Here is a 6,000-nt window from a genome sequence, read left to right on the forward strand (position 1 = left end):
CCAGCGCAGAAGCAGCTGGAAAGACAAAGGAACGAGCCTGCCTGTGCACTAAACAGTGTGATTTATCAACTGAAGTGTGAATTGTGTGTAATACTCACGTGTCACGAAATAGTCTTGCTCTTTTGACTTGTCCTCCAATTAAAAATGGAGGGGGGGGGGGACAAAAAACAACCGCATCCTTAGCAGTGGACCAAACAAAACCAGGAAGACGGACCTCGGTTTTTAAGAGATTATTTTTCATCTCTCTGAAAACTGGTTTGCAAGTTTTCTTTCTCAATTGAATCTCTTATTTCTCAAGGCGGCTTCTACACCGGATCCAAGAACGTTGCTTCTAACACCATCCTAACAAAGTAGGTAATGGTAAGATTCTTTAGCCCCACCCTCAGCACAGATACTGATGAAATCAGTAATCGAAGAACTGAAGGACACACACGCACACACGTGATGGGGAAGGGCTGTCATCCTGGCATTTGAGATACTGAGGCAAGGGGACAGTCGGAGTTTTAAAATGAGCCAGCTGGTGTCAGTGTGAAACCTTGTCTTTAAAAAAGTAGGGGGAGGGGCATGCTAGAACCATCAATCAAAAGTTTCGACCTTTGAAATACGGATACCTTGTTCTAAGGGTACATTTGTGCATACATAATGTGGTTTTGGAATTAGGGCATTTTGGCCTGTCTTAGGATATTCTGAATTCACATGCTTTCCGAGGTAAGTATGCCCCTCGCCCCTGTTCCTCTTTGAATTGCCTAAGCTAACCCTAACTTACAATGTCCCAGCTCAGCACTACTCCCTCCATAAGAATACAGGCAGGGCATACTCTATCCTGTTCTATTCCTTGGCTTTCCTTATTCTAGCCCTTAATTATTTCCCGAGAATTAAAGTCTCTTGTGGCAGAGAGCTTTGAGAGAAAAACAGATTTCCAATACTGACAGTGGGTTTATCTTGCCCCAGACTTAACGGTGAGCAATTGTTCTCAATTATTTGAATATACTTCCCTAAAAGTTGGGCACTAAGAAAATAAGTGAATCACTCTAACTAGAATAAGAAACTTTCTCATAAGCCGGGGGTGGTGACATGTGCCAGTAGATTTCTGAATTCAAGACCAGCCTGGTCTACACAATGAGTCAGGGCTATTTAGAGAGACCCTGTCTCAAAAGAAGAAGGAGGATGACAAGGAGAAATCCTTTCTTATTAGGCATGGTTTTATAGGAGAGGCAGGCAGATCTCTGAGGTTGAGGACAATTTGTTCTATAGTTCAGGTTCCAGGCCAACCAGAGCTACGCAATGAGAGAGAACCTGTCTCAAAAGTAAAGAAGTAAATAAATAATAGAAAGAAAACATTTCGCAATTCAAATGGTTTCCAGTCTTTCCATGGATTTGGCTAAACTGGCCCAAGGATGGCCTTAAACTCATCCCACCCCTACCTCAGTGTCCCAAGTAGCTGGTAAAACAAGCCTGGGCCAGGCCGGGTTGGTGCAAACAATCTCAAAAACATTAATAATGAAGGTATAGCTAATGTTTTATAGTGATGGCTAACATGTTGGTGGCTAACGTTTTGTTGATGGCTGACCTTATGTTATTTCAAAGTTTAAATAATGTTGTGCTTAAGAGAATATAAAGCAAAACTGGACCTCTGCATGTTAAGGGCAGCTAAAAGTTGTTTCTGTAATTGCCCGGGCTTGTACAACTTTAACAAAAGGGTTGTTTATGCAAGATAATGGCTTGCGAGGTCAATCCCCGTTTCTGCTTCTGTAAACAAAAGCTTGTTTTTGCTGGAGATAGCATGAACACCTGGAAGATATACCTTTTAAAAAACAGGATGTTACTTTAAAACCCCTGACTAACAATAGAGCCTAGTTGCTACATTTGGGAAAAGTGGAGTCTGGGGTGTAGACCTGGCATCGCTAGCTACCTCTCCTCTTGGTGAAAATGTATCAGTAGTGTGAGTGATGAGTCTCTGAAGGCCGCAGACCCAGAACTGTTTACTTATTTGATATAGATGATTGACCCAAAGGCACGCAAACTAAGCAAGCATCCTACCACTGAGATGTACGGCCAGCCGGTTAGTTTGTTTGCTTTTGTTTTTCCGGGTCAGGGTTTCTCTGTGTAATCCTACCTGTCCTGGAATTCACTTGTAGACCAGGCTGGCCCCAAACTCAGAGATTTGCCTGCCTCTGCCTCCAGAGTGCTGAGACTAAAGGTGTGTGTGCCATCACCCGGCTAGCCTTTCTCTTTTTTTTTTTTAAAGATTATTTTTGGAGGGGTCGCTGCACATGACACAGCCCACATATGGAGCAACCAGCAGAGGTTTGTTCTCTGTTATTCGGGTCCCACGTATTGATCTCAGGTCACGAGAGGATGGCAAACATGTTTACCCACTCTGCCATCCTGCCAACCCTCCTTTTCAAAACACACACACACACAAGTTTATGTAATTTAACTTACACTAGTAGTTAGGATTCACAAATAGCTCCCAGAGCTCCAAGACTTGATTCTTCTGAAGTATTTCCTGATGCTGACATCTGGGAAACATCAAAATGAAATGAAAAATAGAGGTAAAGTTGTAGCTAGAATCTATCCCATTTTAGTGTAAGCAGTGTTCATCCAGGCTTAAATAATCAAGTTATGAGGGAAGAAAATGCCCCACTCAGCAGTAAGACAGACATTCCCAACCAAAGTTCATTTTTTTTTTTCTGCTTAGTAAATGCTGATCAAACTTGTTAGACCTGGTTTTTGGCCTGTATCATTATTTATTTTAGTTTTGCTTTTGCCATGCTGCGGATCAAACCCAGGGCTTCATGCACGCTAGGCAAGTGCTCTGCCACGGAGCTACAACCTCAGCTCTCGACCGTGTATGTCCAAGTGCACATTGTAAACCTCTTGTGCTTTCTTTTGTTGGTTCTACCTTAAGAAAGCTGCTTAAGGGGCTGGAGAGATGGCTCGGCAGTTAAGAGCACTGACTGCTCTTCCGAAGGTACTGAGTTCAAATTCCAGCAACTACTTGGTGGCTCCCAACCATCCATAATGAGATCTGACGCCTTCTTCTGGTGTGTCTGAAGACAACTACAGTGTACTTACATATAATAAATACATTTCTTTTAAAAAGAAAGCTGCTTAAATTATTGAGACTTTAAAAAGTTGTAATATATGAAAACATTTTAATCAGTTGTATTCTAACAAGAATCATAATGACAGAAAATTTAATACCTGGTCTCATGCTCTAGAAAGTAAAATAATATGCATGGCAGTGAGTACCTATAATTCAGCACTGAGGCAGAAGGATGTCAAGTGTGAGACCAGCCTGGCCTATATATTAAAACTGTTTCAGGCAACATACAGAGAAGCTGGAGAGATGGAGTATTCATGTGGTGAACATAAATACATGTGAACACACACACAAGCACACTGAAAAGTCATCAATAAGTCTCATGTAAACAATACATTATAAGGAAATTCTGTGGCAGCATGTAGAGTGTAAAATTTAGCTGGGCGTGGTGGCACACGCCTTTAATCCCAGCACTCCGGAGGCAGAGGCAGGCGGATTTCTAAATTCAAGGCCACCCTGGTCTACAAAGTGAGTTTCAGGACAGCCAGGGCTATACAGAGAAACCCTGTCTCGAAAAACAAAAACAAACAAAAAAAACAAAAAAAAAATTAAGTATAAGTAGAAAAGACAATAACTCAAACTTTGTTTATTCGTGTATCTTCTTAAAGATTTGTTTGGTTTTGTTTATTTGTGCAAGTGTTTTTCCTGCATGCATACATATGCATCACACGTGTACCTGGTACCCGAGGAAGCAGAAAGGGGCATCCGATCCCTCGGAACTATAGTTACAGATGGTTGTGAACCATCATATAGGTCCTGGGAACTGAACCTAGGTCCTCAGCAACATCAACCAGTGATCTTAACTGCTGAGCAGTCTCTCCCCTGTTCCTTTCTTTTCTTTTCTATGTTATTGTTTAAGATTCAACTAGATACATATAAAGGAACAATGTAGACATTTGTAAATGTGTGATTTACAATAAACTGGGAAACTGACCTTTGCAACTATTTGAACATCTAATGAGAAATGTTAGCTACTAACTTAAAAATGTACCTTTAAGGGGCTGGTGAGATGGCTCAGTGGGTAAGAGCACCCGACTGCTCTTCCGAAGGTCCAGAGTTCAATTCCCAGCAACCACATGGTGGCTCACAACCATCTGTAATGAGATCTGGTGCCCTCTTCTGGAGTGTCTGAAGACAGCTACAGTGTACTTACATATAATAAATAAATAAATCTTTAAAAAAAAATAAATGTACCTTTAAAATAATAGTAATCTGGGGTGGGGGTGGGGGTTACTACCAAAAGAAGCTGTAATGGCCAGTTCATAGTTAGCAAAAGTTCTTGGCTGGCAAGACTGTCCCAAACACCTGGAACTCTGGACTTCATCGTTTCCTTTTCAGATTCTGAGAATCTCTTAAAAGGATGCAACTGTGTTTCCCTGTAGTCATCCCTGGGTTTATGGGATTTGAACCTGGACTTCTTGGGTTGGGAGCAACAAGTATACATAATTGAGGCGTGGCCAGCTTCAGTAGTAACACTGCTCTGGGGAAGCAGACATAGGGAGATTACCTAAGACTTGTTGCCAGCCACTCATCCAATTCCAGACCAAAGAAAGACCCTGACTCAAAAAGAAAAAAAAAAGCAAAATAGAAAAAGAAAAGAAAACTCCTTTCATCTCAGCACTCAAGTGTCAGAGGCAAGCAAATCACTGGGCGTTCCAGGCCAGCTAGAGCTACATAGTGGGACTCTGTCAGCAACAAAGCTGAATATCTACCAGGGAATGACAGCTGAAGTTGAACTCTGATCTACACACACACACACACACACACACACACACACAATTTATAATAGCAAATTAAGGTTAAGGTTGCCCAGTGTCCTACATGGAGCCAAAGTTTAAAAGAAGCAAACCAGAAAACCAAAAAGAAAAGAGGAAAGAAAAAGCTGAACAACACAGAACCTAATTCTAATTAAAAACAAAAAACCGGGGCTGGAGAGATGACTCAGTGGTTTGTTTTTTTTTTTTTTTTTTATTTTTATTACATATTTTCCTCAATTACATTTCCAATACTATCCCAAAAGTCCCCCATAGCGCCCCCCACTTCCCTACCCACCCATTCCCATTCTTTTGGCCCTGGCATTCCCCTATATTGGGGCATATAAAGTTTGCAAGTCCAATGGGCCTCTCTTTCCATTGATGGCCGACTAGGCCATCTTTCGATACATATGCAGCTAGAGACAAGAGCTCCAGGGTTCTGGTTAGTACATCATGTTGTTCCAACAATAGGGTTGCAGATCCCTTTAGCTCCTTGGGTACTTTCTCTAGCTTCTCCATTGGGAGCCCTGTGATACATCCAATAGCTGACTGTGAACATCCACTCCTGTGTTTGCTAGGCCCCGGCATGACTCAGTGGTTAAGAGCACTGACTGCTCTTCCAGAGGTCGTGAGTTCAAATCTCAGCAACCACATGGTGGCTCACAACCATCTGTAATGGAATCCGATGCCCTCTTCTCCTGTGTCTAAGGATAGCAACAAGTGTACTCACATACATAAAATAAATAAAATCTTTAAAAAACAAACAAACAAAACAAAAAACCAAAACCAAAAAAAAAACCCACCCTCAATTTATTTTATTTATTTATTTTTTGTTTGTTTGTTTGTTTGTTTGTTTTGAGACAGGGTTTCTCTGTATAGCTCTGGCTGTCCTGGAACTCACTTTGTAGACCAGGCTAGCCTTGAACTCAGAAATCCTCCTTCCTCTGCCTCCTGAGTGCTGGGATTAAAGGCGTGCGCCACCACGCCCGGCTATTTATTTTTTTAAGATTAATTTATTTATTTTATGTATGTAAGGATGTCAGATCCCATTACAGATGGTTATGATCCACCAAGTGATTGCTGGGAATTAATCTCAGGTCCTCTGGAAGAACAGTTAGTGCTCTTAACACTGAGCCATCT

Source organism: Mus caroli, chromosome 2, assembly GCF_900094665.2.
Source record: "Mus caroli chromosome 2, CAROLI_EIJ_v1.1, whole genome shotgun sequence".
NCBI lineage: Eukaryota > Metazoa > Chordata > Mammalia > Rodentia > Muridae > Mus > Mus caroli.